The sequence below is a fragment of the Erinaceus europaeus genome, chromosome 16 (assembly GCF_950295315.1).
Source record: "Erinaceus europaeus chromosome 16, mEriEur2.1, whole genome shotgun sequence".
NCBI lineage: Eukaryota > Metazoa > Chordata > Mammalia > Eulipotyphla > Erinaceidae > Erinaceus > Erinaceus europaeus.
Genome location: NC_080177.1, coordinates 36834569 through 36858665, shown reverse-complemented (window position 1 = coordinate 36858665; position 24097 = coordinate 36834569). Strand labels below are relative to the sequence as shown.

The window sequence follows — 24097 nt, the reverse complement described above, 5'->3', positions numbered from 1 at the left end:
CGAGTCTCTTTGCATAACCATTATGTTGTCTCCCCTGCTCTTATTTTTTTACTTTTCAAATTAATGAATTAATAATGACTTACATGATCATAATATAACAAGGGCATAGTTCCACATCACACTCAAAGTTCTGTGCTCCCTTACCCTATCCAATGATAACTACCATAGTTTTCCCAATGTCTTAGAGACAGGTTGGCTACGTTTTTTGTTTTTTTTCAAGTTTGTTTGTCTATATTTGGAAATGGACTTTAAATACCTTGACAATGAAATATCTAGCACCAATAATCATAGCCCTGATGGAACATTCATTGAATTAACTTCTAATTCTATAGAAAGGCTTATTTTTTTATTAAAGTAGCATTGCACTGTGACATGCAACTTTCAGATGTGCATTATTGAAAATCAACATGTGTGTCCCCTTTGTTCCTACTCACCTCTGTTTGCCCTTCATAAAAGGATTTTCAGAAATGAAAGTGATGTTGACATGCTTTGTGTCCCTAAGGTAAAATGTTCTTTTAAAAAATAAAACATAAATTCATCGGTTAGAAATGAACATTAGAAGGTGGTGTTTGAGAGTTTGCGGTGAGTATCCCCCCTAACACTTCCTCTCCACTATTCCAAGCTTTGGGTCCATGATTGCTCAACAACTTGTTTGCCAGGATAGCCTGAGGGTACTTCTTCCCGAACTAGTGCTCTCTGAGTTGGAGAGAACTCAACTGGAGCCCATCTAGGCTGCTGCGTGGGAGAGGGATCAGGAACTCGTGCCGCACTAACTTCGCAGGAGATACACTCTGGAACTCTCGGAGCCGGAAAGCAATTTCCAAGTGTCTTTAATCAGAAGAGCAGCTGTTTTTATACTCCCCAAGTAGGGTGGAAACAGGATGTGATATAGAGAGGGTGGAGAGAAAAATGACTGGTGACAATCAGAGTGTGACAAGGAGAGGATCAGGGTGTGACAAGGAGAGGAGGTGGAGCAAAAACATATCATGAAACAGTGGGGATTGAACCAATGCCCTGGAGGGAGTGTTGTGCTTTATGTAAATGTAAAAGTGATTTATGTAAATAGACCAAAGCTTTGAATGGGATTAAATCTATCCCTATATAGGCATATGGTTAAGCAGAAGCCAGGGGGAGCTGGCATACTATCCAACATCTCTCCCCCTTTTTTAAAAAACTATTTGCCATAGTATCAGGAGTGTGGGGCACTTTGTGAGGCAGGCACACCTTTTTTGGGGTTCTACTGTCCCTCCTTGCTCAACCTCTCTGTGGAGAGAGAGACTAACAGGATTGACACACCCCTCAGGCTCAAGCCCTTCCAAGCTCAACCATATCCTCACAATTCCCCAACATCTCCCTCTTACTTAATGGCCATATATAACTGGGTCAATGTCTGTAAAAGGCTTCATCTCTGTCAGGGGAATAGCAGTGTAGGGGTGAACAGAAACCTGTTGGGAAGAAAGCAGAATGATAGCATGTAAGTGTTTTCAAAAAGAACTAGCACAAGACAGGGAGGGATAAGTAAGAGTAGCAAGAGACAGAGTGAACCCGATGGGTGGAGGAGTGGGGGCCTGACAAGCCGAGGTGCTAGAGGGGTGATCTGGCATTGCAAAATCCCAAGTCAGCTGGCGGAAAGTTCTATGAACTGCTACAGTCATTCTTCAAGAAGTCCAGCAGTATAAAGGGAGTGTCCAACAAGTTCTATAGAGGCATCAGTCCAATGTCAACGGCCAGGAAATAAATGCCACACGTCTATCTTGATGGAGGAGGACAGCCACTGGAACTTTTCTTCTCTGTAGAGAGTGACCTGGAACCACCAAAACATGATGGGCGAAACAGAAGCAGGAAGAGCAGACATCGATGGTTGAGAGAAAGGCAGTAGGAAAGTCTTGTCCTTTGGAGTCTGTGAATCAGGTTCTCCAGATCATGTCAGGTCACATCATGGGTTTTGGGGGATGGCTGTAATTGTGGGTGATGTCAGAGGTCAGGGGTCCAAGATGAATTTCTGGGGATTCTATATGAGCAGATGCTTCTTTATGCGAAGGTTTGTCATAGCTGTAGTCAATTACTTATGAAAAAACTTTGTAACAAATTAGAAGTTTACTACAATTGATAACTCAATGATTATAATTGGTTTAGGTATCTTTATAATTTCATGTAAAGGTCATCTTATGTGACCTCATGTAGCAGTCTCTATATAGCAAAATTTTCATACCAAATTTAAGTCACATATATTGATTCTTAACTATTTTTACATTGGGTTTTTAAGCAAACTCAGGTTACTAGAGTTAACACATTTTAGTGACAATTTTTTTTGGTACATTTATAATATCAGATCGATGCCAAATTTGTTGTGGATTAATTTCCACAAGATAGCTTACAGCACATTTTTGGGGCGCCCTCCAAAAATGTCCTGTATAGAAGATTTGTATTTTAACTTAGGAGATGATGAATTGTCACATTGAATATTTAGAGTTTTACCTTAAACACTCAGTTACTTTAATGAATTGATTTTACCTCTTCTTGTAAGAATGTAGCTTCGAAGTTACAATTTAACTGTCAAGTTAATGTTTACCAAACTTGAAACACGCATATTAAACATATAGTTTATAACACACAGGAGGAGAAAAACTTGTAAATAAGACATATCATTTCAAATGCGAATTTAGATCTACTGTCATAGTTGAACCATCTTTACTCACACAGTTTAAGACATTTCATATTTATATCAAGACTTAAAAAAGAAATCAAAAAGGGGAATGAACAATTTTTGGACTGTTTCTGGACGTCTCCAGAAACCATGGCTGCGTCCCGCCATTTTATATAAAGTCAGTTAACTTTCAGAGTACTCTGAGCACAATGGGTCATACAAAAATTTTGATCACTCAACTCACTCAATTTTTTTTTTTCACTCACTCACTCACTCACTCACTCACTCACAAAACACAACTGGCCAGTCATAGCTTAAGACATTCGGGGGTGGGGGGAAGAGTTCTCTGAATCTGATTTTTTTTATTCTGCCATGCTGTATTATGGATCCTGGGGTGCATCCTGCAGCCAGTCCTCTTGCAGCCAGTCTTCTTGCAGTGTTTCTTGTTCTTCAGGGATATCAGCGCCATCATGTGGGTATTGCCAGACATGGCGGGCAGGAACCCAAACAGGCTTGGAGTAATTTTGTGGAAAAATGCATGCAAAACCCCTCCCCATAGTCAACAGGGGGTCAGGTCCTTTCCAAATTTTATCAAGTGGGTCTTTCCATTTGACTTTAATAGCTGGGAGGGTGAGTGGTGTTTGCCAATGAAGAATAATAGGAGGTTGGTCTGAGTTTTTGTAAATATTAAAGAGATTTAATGTAGTTAAGGCTTTTGCCAGCTGGATATTGGGGGTGTACATTTCCCCTTTTTCTTTATTTAATTGAGCCTTAAGAGTTTGATAGGCCCTCTCAACAATGCCTTGTCCCTGTGGATTATACGGAATGCCTGTAGTATGAGTAATGTTCCAGAGGGAACAAAAATCTTTAAATTGTTTGCTGGTAAAAGCAGGTCCATTATCCGTTTTAAGTTGAAGAGGTAAGCCCATTACAACAAAACAGGAGAGCATATGGCTTATAAGCTTTTTTGAGTTTTCTCCAGTCTGAGCTGTAGCCCACATAAACTTAGAGAAGGTATCAATTGAGATGAACACATATTTTTGTTTGCCAAAGTTGGGTATGTGGGTAACATCAATTTGCCAAAGAGCGTTGGCTTTTAAACCTCAAGGATTAACCCCCAGAGTCTGAATAGCAGGTGTTTTGATTAGACCTGCACAGGAGGAACATGTAGCAAGAATACTTTTTAACTGTGGCAGAGGAATATCAGAAAATTGAGCTCGAAGACCTTTAAGATTAACATGGGTTAGGGAATGAAAGTCAGCAGGATTAGAGACAGAGGCTAGGAGAATTCCTGTGGAGGCAAGGTGGTCGGCTGCAGCATTCCCTTCGGACAGGGGACCAGGAAGAGGGCTGTAGGAACGTAGGTGCTGAACATAAAGTGTTTGGGTTCGAGAACAGAGCAGAGGCAATTTGAATTAAAAGAGGAGAAAGTGGGTTGTCATCAATTCTTACATAAGATCGAGCAAGCCATGGAAGTAAGTTAACAGTATACACACTGTCAGAAAAAAGGTTGAAGGATTCTGGTACAGCTTTTAATGCAAGGAAAACCGCATAAAGTTCTTTGTACTGAGGGGAATTATTAGGAAGTTCAGTAAAGAGAGGTTTGGGGTATTGCTGGTCTGGATAATATATAAGAGCAGCAGCTCACTTTTTTCCACCATCAGTGAACACTGTAGGAGCAGAGGGGATGGGATCTCAAGAGAAAAGTTTAGGTACTAGTAGAGGCAACAGAGGTAAAGAAGCTATCAAATTATTAGAGGGAAAATGATTATCTAATTGTCCTGGAAAACCTATTAAACTTATGGCAAAACGAGAATGGTGGCCTATGAGCCATTCTGTATCTGTGAGAGAAAAGGGAAGAATGATTGAATCTGGTTCCCTTCCTAAGACCTGAACCGATCTGTTTCTTCCTTGGCGAACCATAAATGCTAAGGCATCAATCTCAGTAAGGAGTCTTGGAGCTCCACCTACTGACGTATGAAGCCATTCGAGAACGCCATGTTTCTGCCACAATGCTCCCACTACCATGGGGGTGGAGTTAAAGATTAGAAGATTTACTGGAGAGGAGGGGGAGAACCGAACGAGGTGCATGTCCTGGAGAGCCTGGTTAACTTTTTCCAGTGCCAAGGAGGCTTCAGGGGTTAACATACGCTTTGAGGAGGGCTGTTTGTTTCCTTTTAACAGATCGAACAGTGGTTGCAGGCAGCTCGTAGGCAGATAAAGATACTGCCTAAGCCAATTCAAATTTCCAAGAAAACTTTGTAAAGAAGCAAGAGTGAGATTAGAAGGAAAAGTAACACAAGGTTTTAAAGGACGAATCTGCGTTAGGGAAATCTCTGAGCCTAAGAAAGATATTGGAAGGATTAGCTGTATCTTCTCAGGAGCTACATTAAGTCCACTTCTCTTTAAGGCAGGGATTAGAAAATCACATAGGGCGGAGAGATCTGTATCTAATTCTTCCCATATTAACACATCATCCATATAATGAAAAACCTTAAGGCCCTTATGAATATATGGAAAAAGGGCAGATTTAATAGCCTCTTGACAAATAGTAGGACTATTAGTCATGCCCTGGGGCAGTACCACCCATTCAAATCTATCGGCAGGGCTGGCATTATTAATAGAAGGAACAGAGAAAGCAAAACGTTTACAATCTTGTGGGTGTAAGGGAATAGAGAAAAAACAATCCTGTATATCAATAGCTATGATTTGAATTCCTGTGGGAATCACGGAAGCAAGAGGCAAACCCCTTTGGGGGGAGCCCCAAACCTGCATGGTTTTATTAACTGCACGAAGATCTTGGAGGAGGCGCCATTTTCCTGAGCGCTTTTTAATCACAAAGACTGGAGTATTCCATGGGCTCTGAGAATGACGAATGTGTCCCAAAGATAACTGCTCTTGGACGAGTTCTTTTAAAATTTCTAGCTTCTCCCTAGGCAAAGGCCACTGTTCCACCCAGACAGGCTCATTAGAAAGCCAATCTAAGCGGGGAGTTCTGTTACGAACAGTGGCAGTTAGTATTGTGGGTGCTGGTTGGGTCTAGCAGTCTCACAGGAGTGACTGTGGTGTCCTGCAGAGGTGTCTGAGGATATCACTACATCTAATGATTCCAGCAAGTCTCTTCCCAATAAATTGGTGCTTATATCAGCTATTAAAGGCTGAAAGCATCCGGTAGTCCCTTCTGGATCTTCCCACACAAGGAATCTCGTGTGCGGAATGCCTGAGTCAATCCTCCAACACCATGTAAGCGTGGTCCTGGGAGGAGTTCCCAACTCTGGGGAACCTCTGCTTGTCTTAATATTGTCTTATCTGCTCCCGTGTCAATCAAACACTTAAAATGAATATTACCAATCTTTACTGTCATAGTTGGGTGACCCCTTTCTAAAACAGGGGTGGTCCATAAAATCTCAGGCTCCGAATTCAAGCTGTTCTCTTGCTCCAGCCAGTTATTTCTATGCTGGAAGTTCCCACATACCGCAGGTTCCTCCTTCTGTTCACTCTCTGTTATTGTTACTTGGCGTGGTGGGTGTAGCGATGGATTGGGTCCCAAGCTGGGCTTCTGTTTGTGCAAGAAGGGCACAGCACCAAGCGGGCGACCTGCTTCTTTCCCTCTTGGGGGCGGAGCTAAGGGAAGCCCCACACCTAGTTTAAGTCCCTGTTTACATTTGGCAGAGGCGTGCCGTTCCTATGGAACCTTGACCAACAATCTCTCCTCCAGTGAAATCCTTTCTGGCATCTGGGACAAGGCATTCGTGGTCTCTGATTCCCTGTCTGGAGGCAGGGTTGCCCTGACTGGAGGCCGGGTTGCGGTCTATTTTCTGGACATTGGTTATGCCAATGCCCTTGGCGACCGCACTGAAAGCAAGCCCCTTTTTGCTTATGTAAGGTAGCTGCATAGGCCTGTAACATAGGTCCTTGAAAAGAGCTTGATCTGAGATCCTGTGTAGCTATAATCCAAGTATCTGGGTGTTCATTTTTATGAGTGATACAGGCCTGTCGAAAATGCGGAAGCATTCCATCCCAGACTATGGATTGCAGGAGGAGAAAACGAGCGTCAGGATTATAAATCTTCCTTTTCAAACTCGACTGGACCCTGGCAATGAATTTAGTGAGGGATTCATCAGGTTCTTGTTGCAGGGAGAGAATGGGGGCTGAGGCCGTTCCCATAGGTGGTGTTAATCGCTCCCATGCTTTTAATGCACACAGGCGTACCTGATCAAAATACCCTGGTGGAAACTTGGCTTCCGCCTGTTGAATCCCTGTTTCTAATTGGCCTGTTCCAAACAATGCATCAAAATTCCCCTCTGGCTGATTTTGAATATTTTTCCACGATTGTTGTAAACATTCGTCACAAAAGAATGCCTCCTATTGCAGGAAGAGGGGGCCTGGGAGCGTAGCGCGAGTTATATCCCTCCAATCTTGGGGGGTATTAAGGTTCTGAAGCAGGCCTTGTAAAATGGACCTGGTCCATGGGGCATGAATACCGTCATCCTTGATAGCCTGGCGTAGTTCCTTCAGGTCTGTGGCAGAATATGGATACCAGGCCTGAGGTTTTTGTCCATTGGGGGCAACATTGACCAGAAATGTGTGGACTTGCTCTGATAAGTGTATAGCGGTAGGAGGAGTCACCGAAGTTGAAGCTTCTGGACAAGTGGCCAAAGAAGTGGTTTTGGAGGCTACAGGAGAATTCGGACATGTGTCTGTCAAAACAGGGGTGGGTGAAGAAGCAGCCGTGGAGGCAGCAGGAGGTTCCGGACATGTGTCTGCCAAAATGGGGGTGGCCAAAGAAGTGGCTGTGGAGTCCAAAGGAGAATTTGGACACGTGTCTGCCAAAATAGGGGCCTCAGGGCAAGATGCAGAGGAATTAGGGTGGGTCAAGATCATGACAGGCCTTTGCTTCTTCTTGTTTTTAAGGTGCTGGTTAAGTTCTATGATCACTTCCTTTATCTCTTGGACCTCAGCCTCTAGCTCCTTAAGCCTTTTGAGAGGTTGCCCTATATATCCCTTAAAAGCTGCTATGATGATCAAAAGGATATAAGGTGCAGCCCCGAGAAAAATGTCCCAGATATATAAAAATTGTATACTGGAAAAAGAATGCAGAATTTGGAAAAGATTTTCCATGGTGGAGAGATCTCAGGAAAACAGTAAGAAAGAAAAAAAATCATAGTGCCTTAACACAATATTGCAGATACCCAAAAGGTGTGTACTTATCTAGGATGTCTTCTTGTAAATCTGCTGCTTACGTGTCCCTGTTCCGGGCGCCAGATGCCGGGATAGCCTGAGGGTACTTCTTCCCAAGCTAGTGCTCTCTGGGTTGGAGAGAACTCAACTGGAGCCCATCTAGGCTGCTGCGTGGGAGAGGGATCAGGAACTCGTGCCGCACTAACTTCGCAGGAGATACACTCTGGAACTCTCGGAGACAGAAAGCAATTTCCAAGTGTCTTTAATCAGAAGAGCAGCTGTTTTTATACTCTCCAAGTAGGGTGGAAACAGGATGTGATATAGAGAGGGTGGAGAGAAAAATGACTGGTGACAATCAGAGTGTGACAAGGAGAGGATCAGGGTGTGACAAGGAGAGGAGGTGGAGCGAAAACATATCATGAAACAGTGGGGATTGAACCAATGCCCTGGAGGGAGTGTGGTGCTTTATATAAATGTAAAAGTGATTTATGTAAATAGACCAAAGCTTTGAATGGGATTAAATCTATCCCTATATAGGCATATTGTTAAGCAGAAGCCAGGGGGAGCTGGTATACTATCCAACACTTGTTTGGCTTCGTATGATAACTCTCTTTTCAGTCACCAGGTTCCAGATGTCATCAGGATGCCGGCCAGGCTTCCCTGGACTGAAGACCCCACCAATGTGTCCTGGAGCTCTGCTTCCCCAGAGACCCAACCTACTAGGGAAAGAGAGAGGCAGACTGGGAGTATGGACCGACCAGTCAACGCCCATGTTCAGCGGGGAAGCAATTACAGAAGCCAGACCTTCTACCTTCTGCAACCCACAATGACCCTGGGTTCATGCTCCCAGAGGGATAGAGAATGGGAAAGCTAACAGGGGAGGGGGTGGGATATGGAGAATGGGTGGTGGGAATTGTGTGGAATTGTACCTCTCCTACCCTATGGTTTTGTTAATTAATACTTTCTTAAATAAAAAAAAAGAAGGTGGTGTTTGAGCTCTGATGCTAAATATACATTCCCTGGAGCAGGTGGATGGAGGTAAGTAATTTTAGCCACAGAATTGCTTTTCAAGAATGGGAGCTACTCCCTGCCCTAATCCAACTTTCTAGTCCTTTTCTCTACTCTGACACCATTCTCTAAGCCAATATTCTTATCCAACTTCAGGCTAGCTACCAAACTCAAGCAAAACTACCACAGTTGTGTACACCCAGGGACATGCCTAAAATGAATTTCCTAGATTTCTTCCACCCTAAAATCCACTGTAATCCTACTTTTTTGGTTCCTGTTCATTAACCATTTTATCTCAACTTAGGTCATGCCACCTTCTAGACATCAAGTTACAGATGCTACCCTGATTCCATCCCAAGTTCTCTGTGCAAACGACCTCAGAAATGATATTGAAATAGTAGTGATATCATGCCTTTAACTGGACTATGAATTTATCATGGTATATTCTATATTGGCAATTATTTGGAGGAATAAAATTAGGACCATGAGAAGTAATCGTGTAGAAAGTGAAGGCTTCAGCTCCTGAACCATCATATACAATGGGAAATTAGCAGAATAGCAGTGCAGTTTAAATGCACTTGTAATGGCTGGAAAAGGAACAGAAAGCTGGATCAGGGAAGAGAGTAGCTCCCTAATATGGGAAAGAGGTATAAATACTGTTAACTGTAATCCCCATCGATTGATGTGATCTGGGGCCCATATTCAGCTTAGGAGCCTATGTGACCTCTGCATCCCTGTAGATCTGAGCTCACATTCTGTGGTCATGACTAGGAACATTCCAAGCTGACCCAATATCAGGTCCCATCTTCCTCAGTTGTAGCATAGAGTATGTTGTCCATCCTCCCTTCGGAGGATGGAACATTCTCTACCACTGTTGATCCAAGTTGAGGGCAGGGTCCTATAAGGGGCCAAAAAGGGGTCTATTTTGTAGTTCCTGATAGAAATAACCAGAGACATCATCTCCCCAGACAATAACTTGGATCCATATGCATATCACATTTCAGGCTGAGGGGAAATAAACAAACTAGTATAGCCACAGGCCCTTTCGAATATAATTAAAATATGCCTACTAGCTATCTACAAAATGGAGGACTCCCAACTCTTCATCTGCACTATTCCAGCTTTTAGGTTCATGATTTTTCAACAGTTTGTTTGGCTTTGTATGTTAACTCTCTTTTCAACTACAGGTTCCAGATGCTAGCATGATGCCAACCAGACTTCCCTGGACAGACAACCCCACCAATGTGTCCTGGAGCTCCCATTCCCTAGAGCCCCACCCCACTAGGGAAAGAGAGAGGCAGGCTGGAAGTATGGATCAACCTGTCAACGCCCATGTTCAGCGGGGAAGCAATTACAGAAGCCAGACCTTTCACCTTCTGCATCCCACAATGACCTTGGGTCCATATTCCCAGAGGGATAAAGAATAGGAAAGCTATCAAGGGAGAGGATGTGATACGGAGTTCTGGTGGTGGGAACTGTGTGGAGTTGTACCCCTCTTATCCTATAGTTTAGTCAGTGTTTCCTTTTTATAAACAAAATAAATAAACGCATTTGTTAGGTCCATAATCTAGGGATTTCCATCTAGAGCAAAGGCATATTTTCTTTTATTTTTTTTTCATTTATTTTAACTTTTCTTAAAGTGAGATATATACAAATGTAGTTAGTAAATATCTCAGGTTGACCAAATTAATATTTACTTTTAACCTTGAATTTTAAAAATATACAGTTAACTCAAAATTCAACAGAAGCATTACAGATAACTTAGTATGCTTAATATGGTTATGAAAAAAATATAATAATTACATAAGATTCTGTGTTACATACCCAAGATATTTAGTGTTCCTTCTGAAACTATGTTTCTAACTGAATATTTCAAACTCAATGATAAACTCATTTATTCATTCTTTCAAGTGGAGCTGATGTTCAGATATTAAAGAGTCATTTTTAATCTATCTTTTAAGAAACTTTTATAATTTATTCTATGAAGTGTGCCTTCTTGTATTTTCTTTCTTTCAATCTTTACTATTGGATAGAGATAGCCAGAAATTGAGAGGCGAGGGGAAGATAGAGAAGAAGAGAGACAGAGAGATATCTGCAGGTGGGGACTGGGGACTCAAACCTGGGTCCTTGTTCATTGTAGCATATGTGCTCAACCAGATACACCACCACTCGTCTCCCCTCTTCATATTTTCTTAGTTGAATATCATAAAACCTGAGACTTACTATTTTTCAGTATTTGTAGTTACAAAGGAAGAAGTCCAAAAGTGAATACGGCAACAAGTTGAAAGAGAGTTGAAATACAGTATTGGTCACAGTTGCTAAAAAGTTGGTGAATTATATGTAGCTAGCAGTGTTGGCTTTGCCAGCCAAAGTAATTATTTCTCTTGCTTCCTCATTCCCAATGAAGTATAATGTTCTGGCTTCTGCACCTCTTGTCCTTCAAGCAATTCAACTCAAAGCTCATTGCCTATTGCCAGCTGCTTCCCATTGGCTGATTCATGTAAGAGAATCAGTAGTAATTTGGCCACTAGAGACATTTGGATCATTGTCTTAAAAATGCAAACATTAAACTTCAGGGTCAGCTTAGAAGTGTGAAGACACTGCCCAATCCTGTATGATCTTGTGTCATTTAATTAATATCAAGTTATACCTGATGGAAGAAATGAATTGAATGTCACTAGGGATGTAGCCAAGGATCATAAATGGTCATATCAGTTTTCTGTGTTAGAGTGTGTGCTTGGGGGCTTTGAATATTCAGTTAGTAAATAGTATTGTTCAATTCAGAGTATAATAGGGATTGATAGTAAACTATGTTAGGAGTGATAATGGGGTAAAGTTTTTTGTTGTGAACATCTCTGAGAACCTCAGTTGAGTTATAGTTGTAGGACCATCTTTTTAAAAAATATTTATCTATTACTTATTCCCTTTTGTTGCCCTTGTTGTTTTATTGTTGTAGTTATTATTGTTGTTGTTGTTGGATAGGACAGAGGGAAATGGAGAGAGGAGGGGAAGACAAAGAGGGGGAGAGAAAGATAAACACCAGTAGAACTTTTGGAGGCCAGGGGCTTGAACCAGGATCCTTACGCTGGCCCTGTGCTTTGCGCCATGTGCGCTTAACCCACTGTGCTACTGCCCGACTCCCAGTAGTATGACCATCTTATGCCATTTTCCTTATTTGTCTAGTCACAATAATAAGATTTTTTTCATCTACACTGCCCCACTCCCATTTAAATTTAACTTCACAAGCTATTATAAAGCACCTAATCTATGATAGGTATTGTGTAAGGGTCAGGAATTGAGGGCATGCAGTCTTTGCCTACATAGAGTTATTAACATAGTATTTGTGTAGATATGAAACCAATTAACCACTGCTTAGTATCAACTGGAGAGCAAGAAGACAAAGAGGGAGGGAGTCATTCAGCCTGAAGCAAAAAGTCTCTGTGGCAAGTTATATGAAAGCCAGAATTTATGAATGAGCAGGACTCTGTCAGCCAGAACTTTAGACTGAGGAATAGGCAACACAACCAGGGGAAGGTATAGGAACAAATTACTCAGAGTTGTAATGAGCATGGTGTAGAGCTTAATGTTAGGATGATCAGTTTAGGATATTTAAATCTAAGTACAGAAGAGCCCTATCCTTCTACTTTTGCTTATTAATTGAAAAGGAACAATGAGACCCTGACAGAACTTTGTGGCGAAGAGCATAAACTGTTCTGATCTGAGACTAGAAAGCATGATCTTTTGGCTCTCAGCACCTTTAATGACCAGCATCTTGCAAATCATATTTTCAGTGCAAAATAAGCTTTGACTATTTTCTCTTAAATTTATTTTATTAGAGAGAGAAAGAGAGCAGAATAGTGCTCAGTTCTGGAACATGGCAGGACCAGGATTGTACCAGTAATCTCTGGGCCCTTAGGCATGCAAGTCTGGTGTTATATGTCTATGATATCTTACTAGCCTCCTAGTGAGTTTCTTGATTGCTGAATTTGACAAGTCATGAATAAAACAGCTGCATAATTAATTCTAGACCCCAAAATGAATCAGGGTAATCAAAAAGATTGTGACTAGTGGTCTAGTTCTATGACAAACCATTATTTAAGTAGTTATTGAAGCCTTCTACGCACCTAACTCTGCTAAGTACAAGATAAGAAGGCATAATACCTGCTCTCACTTCCTGTGATCCAGGAGGGGAAATCCAATTATACAGCATTTTTTATAAAGAAAGCTAAATGCTACTGAGTGGGTAGACAAGCCAGTCTTTAATCTCAGAGCCAAATGACTGTTCAGTTCCTTGTCACTCCCGATATCCTGCAAGTATCATCTCACTTGGGCATTGAGCTTTTAAGCCATAAGCTTGTAGATCAGTTCACAAAATATTTATGCCTTGTTCATGAGCAAAAAAGAAATAAATGGGTAGAAGAGCATGCCACAGTACAGCTAATGCAGTTAGCATATACATTTGTTACTCTGGGGAAGGAGTGCAAGACAGAAACTGGCAGAAGCAGCTGCCAAGGCAGCAAGGCTGTGATTTTAGCCACAATCTAAAGAAAAGCGTTTGCAGGTTTCTGCCTCTAGGGTAATGGAAAAAGTTAAACAATCTGCACCAGGTCATTTGCACTCAGAATTGTTATGAGCATCCACACCTACCAGGTAGTTGGGCTAACATAGTTCTAGAATCTAACTCTGCAAATGGAAGTTCTAGCTCCACACTCAAGCCAGTCTCCTATTCATTGATTTACATCCTCTTCTACCTTCAATGTCCAATTCACGGTCTCACACCAACTGTCTGGGTTTGTGATTTACTTCCAAGGATACTCCCTAACTTCTGAATAGTTTCAAGTAGGCTATGAATAAATAGATTTGTGTTTTTGGAAGATTACTCTGGAAAAATAAGCTCCCAACTAACATGGTTATAATAATAATTAACTATTGTCATTTAAAATGCTTTCTAAGATTACAAAGAACCCTTTCCCCATTCTCTTTTAAATCTACATTTCATCTAGTCTTGGAACCTCTGGGACTATGCTTGTATTTCTTGATTTTTCTTCACCTGATACCTTACCTTGTTATATTGGCTCTTTTGGCCTCAAATAAATAAATGCTACCAGTGTCAACATGCCAAGTCATGCTGCTATTTCCCTTTTGCTCTTTGTCTCCAGAGATGCCAAGCTTGAGATGTCAACCTCTCAACTCTTTTAACCTAGTGAGATCTTTCCTAACACATAGGACCACCTGTTTCTATTCTAGATAGCACATTTTCTAACAGGGTTGCAGATCCTAGTATAGGCTAGGGCTCTGAACCCCAATTACATCAGGACCTAAAGCATCTGCCACCAGGAATCTTGCTTTTTTACATTATTACTGAAAGGGAAGTGAATCTGGATAAAACTAGTGGTAGTCAGACACTGTTTCTCTTATTTAAGAGAGAAGAGGGGACAAAAGAAGGTTACCCAGTTGAGTGCATATGTTACAGTGTGTGAGGACCAAAGTTCAAGCCAACTGTCACTCACTACCTACAGGGGAAAAGCAATGAAAGCAGTGAAGCAATGTTGCAGGTGTTTCTCTCACTCCTTTTTCTCTTCCTCCCTTCTCAATTTCTCTCTGTCTCTACCCAATAAAATAAATAAAATATAAAAACAGAATAAAATATTACTTTGCAATGTGTAGAATTGATTAAGGAGGCGTAAAACTAGATATAAAATGACTTGTTAAGAGAACACTTTAACAAGTCTGTGGGTGGTTTAGGGTAGAGGTAAAAGTAACCTTGAGGGGGAGCTGGATGGTGGTGCACCCGGTAGAGTGTACATGTTACAGTGCACAAGAGCCTAGGTTCAAGTCTTTGGTCTTCACTTGCAAGAGGAGAAGGATCTTGAGTAGTGAAGCAACGCTATAGGCATCTCTTTCTCTTGCCCTTCCTGCTCAGCTTTTCTGTATCTATCCTAAAAAATATATGTCAAAAAGGTGACTTTGAAGAGGTGATAGCAGTGTGATTGCAGAAAAGTAGATTTAGGAAATGTTACCGAGAGAATTGACATAATTTGAGAAATGATTGTGTGGTTGTAGAAATGAAGAAGAAATAGGGATCAAGTACATCCCTATATCCTAATAGGGATAAGTATTGGTTTCTGTCCAGGATAACTGAATTGATCAAATATGATACACTGAACTAAAAGAAGAAACTAATTTGGAGGGAATGTAATGAACCCAATCTTAGACATGTGGGGTTTAAGTTCATGAAAAACCACCCAAGAAGAAAGAGATACTGGTAGTTGGGCACATAAGTCTAGACTTCAGAAGACAGGCTTGGGCTGAGGCATCAGTATATAGATAGTCACAGGAGCCATAGAGGGGTTATGTATTGAATTGTGTCCCCTCCCCATTCCCCACACACCATGCATGCATTGAAGTCTTAACCCCCAGAACCCTAGAATGTGATCTTATTTTATAAAAGGATATATATAGAGAGGTGATTAAATGAAAACAGCCATTAGGGTGAACTTTAGTCCTACGTAACAGCTGCCCTTATAAAAAAGGGAAATTCAAACACTGATGCACACAGAGAAAATATCATGTGAAAATGAATACGATATTGGGAATCATACTTTTGTAAGTCAGGAGTTTTACAACAGCAATAAGTTGTCAACAATCTCCAGAAACTAAGCAGAAAGCACAGAACAGAGTCTTTTTTGTAGTCTTCAAAAGGAAGTAATTATTTAAAATAATGTTTTAGATTTGTGACCTTTGTGATTATATATATGTGTCAATAATATATATTTCTGAAGCAAAATTATCTTTTTTTCTAATACAGATACAGCTATTATTTTATAGTATAAAAAGGGAAGCAACTCTGATGGCATATTGACCTTGAATTTCTAGCTTTTAGAATTGTGAGACACTGTTAGAGAGATCACCAAATTTGTGGTATTTTGCTATAACAGCTTTAGGAAATATGCAGGAAAGATAAGATCATCCAGACAGAGAATCTGGACTGAGAAATGCAGGTTAATAAGACTGAAGGTCAATAAAAGTCTGTCAGTAGGGGCTGAGCAGTGGCACACCAAGTAATGTGTACATAATACTATGTACAGGAGCTGAGTTAAAGCTCCCTGCCCCCACCTGCAGGAAGGAAGTTTCATGAGTGGATGTAGCAGGGATGCAGGTGTCTATCTGCTTACATATCTATCTATCTATCTATCTATCTATCTATCTATCTATCTATCTATCTATCATCTATCCATCTATCATCTATCTATCTATCATCTATCCATCTATCATCTATCTATCTATCTATCTATCTATCTATCTATCTATCTATCATCTATCTCCCCAGTCCCTCACCATTTATCTATACCTTTATCAAGAAAAAAATAGAGGAAAATCATGGCTTCCAGGAGTGGTATATTCATTGTGCAGCACCAAATCCCAGCAGTAAACCAGTTGGTAATAAAAAAATAAATACATTTTTAAAAACTTTAAAAAAGTAAAATCTTTAACTAGAAAGATGTAATTTATAACAATAGCTCAAAAGGTAAGGGGAAAATGAGTAACAGTAAGGAAGTCAAGAAAGAGAGCAGGAGAATAAGGTCACTATGCAAAATATAAGTTTACAGAAGCAGCAGCCATTGGTGACTAGAAAGAACACAATTACTGGTGTTGTAAGTGTAAAAGGATTGATTGAGAAAGGTAGAAGAGGTGAGAAAGTGCATGTAGGAAGTTCAGATAACACACAAGTAAAAAGGAAATATTTTCTATACAGGTATTTTTCAAACACAGATGCCATGTTATTTTAAGGTACAGACTAGTCATCACAACAAATCTGTTATAAGAATGAATATTTGGAAAGGTGGATGGATGGATGGATGGATGGATGGATGGATGGATGGATGGATGGATTTGAGAGAACCAGGTAATTAAGGGCAGTTTCATTCAAAGAAAGATAGTTCTTTATTCACAGTGCAAAAGATTCACAAAAACAATGCATGCCTATGTAATTTAAGAGGAGAAAATGCAAAATTTTCTTTACGCTCTCTAAAATCTTCTTACCCAGAATCAAGAAAGACTGATTTGTCATGTGAATCAGCTCCTTGTTCCCAAGGCTGTCACAAATCTTCAGTCAAAAATCCTCACAAATAAAGGTAATTTCTTGGCCAAAGATGAGGGATACATATTAAAGTATTTGTTCTGTTCCTCTAGTAAGCAAACAAGAGTAAATTATCCTCTGGGATCACTGTGCTCATCCATGTAAGGCAAATTACAGCAGCTCTGTGAGTGTTAGAATGCTTACTGCACTGGTACTGACAGCTGAGCATAATATATTTAAAATTCTCTTGTAAATGCAGCTATTGAAGTTTGTTAGGTATGTTTCTCCCCACCCCCCACAATTCTAATTTTATCTAGTTCTTCTAGTCTTAACAGTAGCTGGAACTACTACATAGGCCCTGGACTAAGGATAAGAGGTCCTGCTGGCATCACCTCATAGATATTCCTTGATTCTATCTCCTTTTTCCATTCTGGCCTCTTAAATCTCCAATGTTATGCTCCTACTGGCTCTTTCCTACATAATTGACTTCCATGAGCTCCCAGTCCCCAAGCTAGCACAAAAGGAGCTGTCACGTAAGGATAGAAGTTATCTGAAAGCAGATAAAAAACTCTGGATAAATCTTGATCCACATACCTACGGTGCAAAGGAAAAATTTCCAGGTCACTTTTTTTTTTTTTTTTTTTTTACTGGAGGAGTTTTGGCATCTATTAGTCATTTACTCAAATAGGTATTTTTGAAGGCTATGTCCTTTGACATTGCAATAAGTCACATGGACTACTATGAGGGTGAAGGCCAACTCTTTCTGCCTTTGTTCACTTTAGTGAGGCAACAAAACTGGAAAACATAAAATTACAAGTCAACATGGACAATATCAATGTATGACCAATTTGGACTTAAAGATAAAGGACTTATAGGGCACCAGAACTGGAGGATATGAGAAACTGAGATTTGAGTAACAGGAAAAAAACATTTACAGGGTAAAAACACTATGAAAATAGCAAGAAAACAGTCTAATATTTTGTAATTGTGGAGTATGTGATGATAATTTGTAATCTGGACCCAACAACAGTCAAGTTAAGCCACAGTGAAGCACCATTTGTACTATGAGACCAATTGAGGTTCTCAGTCTTAACTCTAAAATCAACTCCCTTTTTCAACACAAACTCTAACCTCTTAGATTCCCTCAACTCAGTGTTCACTTTGTCTCTAAAATTTATTTCTCTTTATATGGACAGAAGGCTGAAGGAATATGGAAGACTACTTTGTGTCTGTCTCCAACATCAAGGCCTAGCACAAAAAAACCTGGAGTGGAGGATTATTCTGTAGAGAATAAAAGGATGGCATGAGGACCTTATGTGCAGGGAGCTACTATGTTATAGGTGAAACAAACCTTTATAATCTTTGGGTCCCTGTCAGTCTGAGCTCACAACTGGGAACATTCTAGGTTACACACATTACAGGACCATTCTTCCTTAAGTGGCGGAGTAAAATGACTTAACCTCTTTTCAGAGAATATGGCAGTCCCTACCACTGCTACTTTCTTCTAAGGGTAAAGTCCTAGCAAGGTCTACAGAAGAGCTAGTAAGGACATGCCTAATGGAAGTGACCAGTAATGGCAAAGAGAGGGATCCATTAGTGGTCTAGATCCATAGTACCTATAGGCGAAATCCAACGAATCCCTGACTAGGATCACATATAATGAGGTTGCCTGGCATGAGCCAAAATGAGTATCATTAAGTGAGCCAGTTTCTTTCCCTTCTCCTGTTTTTTTGTAATCCTTTCTTTGTCTAACAAGTTTAAACTTTCTTCCAACTGTTAGTGCCTTTTGTTACATGTAAACCAGTTTTAGATTTATGGAGTCTAGCCCTAAGTTAAGAAGGGAATATGGTGGAGAAGATAGTATAATTTATGCAAAAAGACTTTCATACCTGAGGCTCTGAGGTCCCGGGTTCAATCCCTAGCACCAACATAAACCAGAATTGAGCAGTGCTCTGGTAAAAAAAAAAAGAAAGGAAAGGAAATAGACCTAGGTTTTAGTAGGGTTTAGGCTAACCTCAAGATTCTGTATTTACTTGTTTGATAACTATAATAAAGGCTGTCTTAGAGACAATTGTCTATTACTATATACATATATATATATGTATTTTTATTTCATTTTTGCTGGACAATTTCTTGGTCATTTGTATACTATGTGAAACATAATTTAAATGATAAAACAGACTTGGCCTCAGCTCTTAGAGTAAACACAAAGGAAAATGAGTGCAGCACAAGGAAGCAAATGCATCATTACAATAATCAGAAATTATAAGAACTATGAAGGGAGCAAAAAGGGATTAGTGCTAGAGAATGATAGCACTTCCGTATGGACGTATATTGTGTATTCAATAGAAGTCTCTCTAGCATGCTGTAGGTAAAACGAAACCCTAAATGAGAAGATGAATGCAAGAGCAGAGAGAGAAGCAATTCAGGAAAGTAGGAGCAACCTGTACAAAGACCTAAAGTGCGAGAGTTTGGTGTGTTGTAGCAACTAAGTGCAGGTCTTTATAGATGGAGACAGGAATTAAAGAAAAGAACATAAAACTTAAAAGGAGACAGGAACCTGACTGATTTTGAAATTGGGTATCTATATCCAAATGTCTGCTATGTAATTGGAAATCTCTGACCAGAGTTTGGGTGAAGTTGACAGAATTGGTTAAACCAAGTTGAAAACATTAGAAGAAAGAGGGAATGGAAGGCCAGACAAGAAATTAATCACCTAAAGCTGTGAGTTGAGTATGTGCCCAAAGAGTGCAGGATAAGTGCCCTGGGGCATACTCCTGAGGAACATCAGCAAAGTGGACAAAGAAGAGTCAGGCAGAAGCAGCATCACAGAGCAGAGAATCCTAGAGGAGAGTATTTCAAAAAGGACAGACCAGTAAGCCATTTCAAATACTACCATTAGACCAAGGATGGAATATGTGGAACAAAATACCTATCAGCAATAAGGATATCACAGATGACATAAAGACAATCTTCAGTAAAGGGGGGCTAAAAGAAGTAGAAAGAATAAATACAGAAGTTTGAGAAATTGGAAAGCAAATAGCCTCAGGGTGAGGTGCAGTATTGATTATGATAAACAAGAATATTCCAGCTATGATGAAATAACATATACAGGATTATTTCTCCTTCCCACTGCAAACAAAATAAAACTTAACAAGCCATGTGAGGCAGCCACCCAAAAGGCAGTCTGAAAGAGCAGTCCCTAAAATATCACAAGGTCAGCAAGATCTCAAACATCTGCCTGGAGACACTTTTCTCTCTGCAGTGCAGAAAGCTGAACCTGAGTAGAGCCTCATAAACCAGAGAGAGGAAGGTAGATAAAAGAGCCCAGGGTATAGAAGTATCTGGAATTTGAGAGACTGTGGAAGAGGAGAGAGCTTTTACTTCTGAATCTATTAGAAGCAAGTTATATACTTACCATTTTGTCCAGTCATGCTACTAATCTCCACCACTCCCATCCAGCTCTTGAGTCTATATTTTATGAACTCATATTAAGTTTCAAGACTCAGTGTTACCTAGTTCATGCATGCAACACTTACCTAATTGCATAATATTGCATAATTATACCTGGTTTATTTTCTCCCTAGATGCTAACAGTTTAGTAGCTTAGGCTGTTTATTAGCCATTTCTGTGTCTTAGTCTTTTAGTATTTGTTCAGTTGCCTGGTCCTTGAGGGGACACCAAGTGCAACGCTGAATTATGCTCTACTTGCTCAGTAACTTTAATCTTGTCATCCTGACATATGCTCAAGAAATATTTAGTTAGTGACTAAATTAACAAACTAACAAAATAAAAAATGTCTTAATTAAGGACAAGAACCAATTTTCACTTGTTTTCAATTTCTTACACTTCCATAAAGGGTGTTGGGTACACACTAAGCAGTCAATAAATACTTGTGAAATTAGTTGATTAGCAGGAAAAGTCAATAAGCTCCAGATGCACAGTCTCCTTATATCTGAATCACTGAAATGTGATTATAAAACACAATTTCTTTTAAGTCTCTCATGAGCACCAGATGCCACTAACAAAGCTATCATATCTGAGCAGAAAAGACAGAATTGGCTTTATTTCCTTGTCATGGTCTTCTGGGAGAGTTGAAAGCAACTGCTCACTATCTTGGACAGTTCCCTGAATCCTCTTCTGTCTGGAGACCATTAGTAGACATGCTGAGTTGGTTCAATCAGCAGGTGCATGGGATAGATTCTGCTCTCCAGGCTACTTGGCAATTCTTAATGAAGTAATTACATAATTTATTATATGTCTGTTTCCATCAGGGGTTTAGATCAAAGTGAAATATCTTGAGACTTATATTTATGGGAGTGAGACTGTGCCATTAACTCCCCCAAGGAGGTAGCAGTTTGTACACTACCTTTGCCCCCTTTCCTTCCTGCCATGAGCCACTAGTTATTGCTGAGAATTTCCTGTTTTTCCAGAATCTCGGCTACTGCACTGATACTTCTCAATTTCTCAGTAATGTAGGATTGCATTCACTAAGAGACATTTCTAAGGTAGCAGTAGTCAGAGGAAGATTTTTCCCTCCTGGGATTTAGCATCAATTTTATATTTTTCCTTAAAGCTGCGCACAGCATCGCTGCCAAAGATTTTCTAAGGTACAGTTTGAATTCTGGCTTGGCCTCCTTGCAGTACAATTTCTGCATCAAAGCACAGTTGAAAGTGCCAAGATGCAGAGAGATGTCAGGTGACCTAGGATGGAATGTTAGCTCTGTCTTTCAGCAATTATCCTGCTATTAAACCAGTGATATTTCCTCTCTGAGTCTTAGAAGCAGAAAAGTAATATTTACCCAATAGGATCCTTCTACATATTTGTATCTTATTGTTGTTATTTTATTTGTACAACATTATAGCCCCTGAGAAGGTGCCTTCCACCTATAATAACTACTCTCAAAATATTTACTGGTTGAATTAGTCTTTTTTTTAAATTTTTTATTTATAAAAAAGAAACATTGACTAAATGATAGGATAAGAGAGGTACAACTTCACACAATTCTGACACTGGTTGAATTATTCTTTTTTATTTTAAAAAATTTTTTTATTTTTTTAATATTTATTTTATTTATTCCCTTTTGTTGCCCTTGTTGTTTTATTGTTGTAGTTATTATTGTTGTTGTCATTGTTGGATAGGACAGAGAGAAATGGAGCGAGGAGGGGAAGACAGAGAGGAGAGAAAGATAGACACCTGCAGACCTTCTTCACCACCTGTGAAGTGACTCCCCTGCAGGTGGGGAGCCGGGGTTCGAACCTGGATCCTTATGCCGGTCCTTGTGCTTTGCGCCACCTGCGCTTAACCCGCTGTGCTACAGCCCGACTCCCTGGTTGAATTATTCTTAAATGAAGTCACAAGCAGTTCAGTTAAAACCCCTTCCCTTCCACCACCATGACTATAAGCCAGAGCTGAGCAATGCTCTAGTAAAAAAAAATAATAACACAAAAACAAACAAACAAACAAAAACCACCTATTTAAAATTACTGAAGTCAGTGAGCCCTTTGGAACAAAATAGACTTATTTCTTCTTCCCGCATGAAGACCCCTAGTTTCATCTACTCTATTTTACTTTGGGTTCCTGTTTAATAAATATTTTGTCCTGCTTTATATCTTACCACCTTTTAGCTACCATGTTGCAGATGCTACCATTGACACCATCCTGACTTCTCTGGGCAGACGACCTCATCAATGTGTCCCAGAACCTCACTTCTCCAGAGCTATACTGCTCTAGGGAAAGATAAAAATAGACTGGGAGTGTGGATCGATCTGCTGACATCCATGTTCAATGGATAAGCAATTACGGAAGCCAGACGTTCCACCTTCTGCATCCCATAAAGAACTTTGGTCCATACTCCCAGAGAGAAGAATGGGGAAGCTTCCAATGGAGAGGATGGGACATGGAACTCAATGGTGGAAACTGTATGGAATTGTAACCCTGTTATCTTACAATCTTGTTAACCATTATTAAATCACTAATAGAATATAAAAATAATGTTCATATCTGAGGCTCCAAGATCCCAGGTTCAATAACCCACCACTACCAGGGCTAAGCAGTGCTCTGGTAAAAAACAACAAAAGGAAATCAAACAAACAGAAAAAAAAACTGAATTCATATTCCATAAGAAGTCTTTGGCTTACAAACTAAAGTTTTTATCAACTCTAAATGCATTTCCCCATATACACAAAATTATAGTTTTGTCCCACACCTATGGACAGCTAATCTTTGACAAAGGTGCCCAGACTATTAAATGGGGGAAAGCAGTCTCTTCAACAAATGGTGTTGGAAAAAATGGGTTGAAACATGCAGAAGAATGAAACTGAACTACTATATTTCACCAAATACAAAAGTAAATTCCAAGTGGATCAAGGACTTGGATGTTAGACCACAAACTATCAGGTACTTAGAGGAAAATACTGGCAGAACTCTTTTCCACATCAATTTTAAAGACATCTTTAATGAAATGAATCCAATTACAAATAAGACTAAGGCAAGTATAAACCTATGGGACTACATCAAATTAAAAAGCTTCTGCAAATCTAAAGAAACTATTACCCAAACCAAGAGACCCCTCACAGAATGGGAGAAGATCTTTACATGCTATACATCAGATAAGAGGCTAATAACCAGACTATATAAAGAACTTGCAACTCTCAACAAGACAACAAATAACCCCATCTAAAAATGGGGGGAGGACTTGGACAGAATATTCACCACAGAAGAGGTCCAAAAGGCCAAGAAACACATGAAAAAATGCTCCAAGTCTCTGATTGTCAGAGAAATGCAAATAAAGACAACAATGAGATACCACTTCACTCCCGTGAGAATGTCATACATCAGAAAAGGTAACAGCAGCAAATGCTGGAGAGGGTGTGGGGTCAAAGGAACCCTCCTACACTGCTGGTGGGAATGTAAATTGGTCCAGCCTCTGTGGAGAGCTATCTGGAGAACTCTCAGAAGGCTAGAAATGGACCTGCCCTATGATCCTGCAATTCCTCTCCTGGGGATATATCCTAAGGAACCCAACACACTCATCCAAAAAGATCTGTGTACACATACATATGTTCTTGGCAGCACAATTTGTATAGCCAAAGCCTGGAAGTACCCCAGGTGTCCAGCAACAGATGAGTGGCTGAGCAAGTTGTGGTATATATATATATACAATGGAATAAAAAAATGG

General features: G+C 40.0%; 1 protein-coding gene across 2 annotated transcripts in view; it reads right to left on the bottom strand.

Moving 5' to 3' along the window:
- Positions 1–24097, bottom strand: part of SLC35F4 (solute carrier family 35 member F4) — a 326781-nt gene that overhangs the window by 40550 nt on the left and 262134 nt on the right. The window lies entirely within an intron of this gene.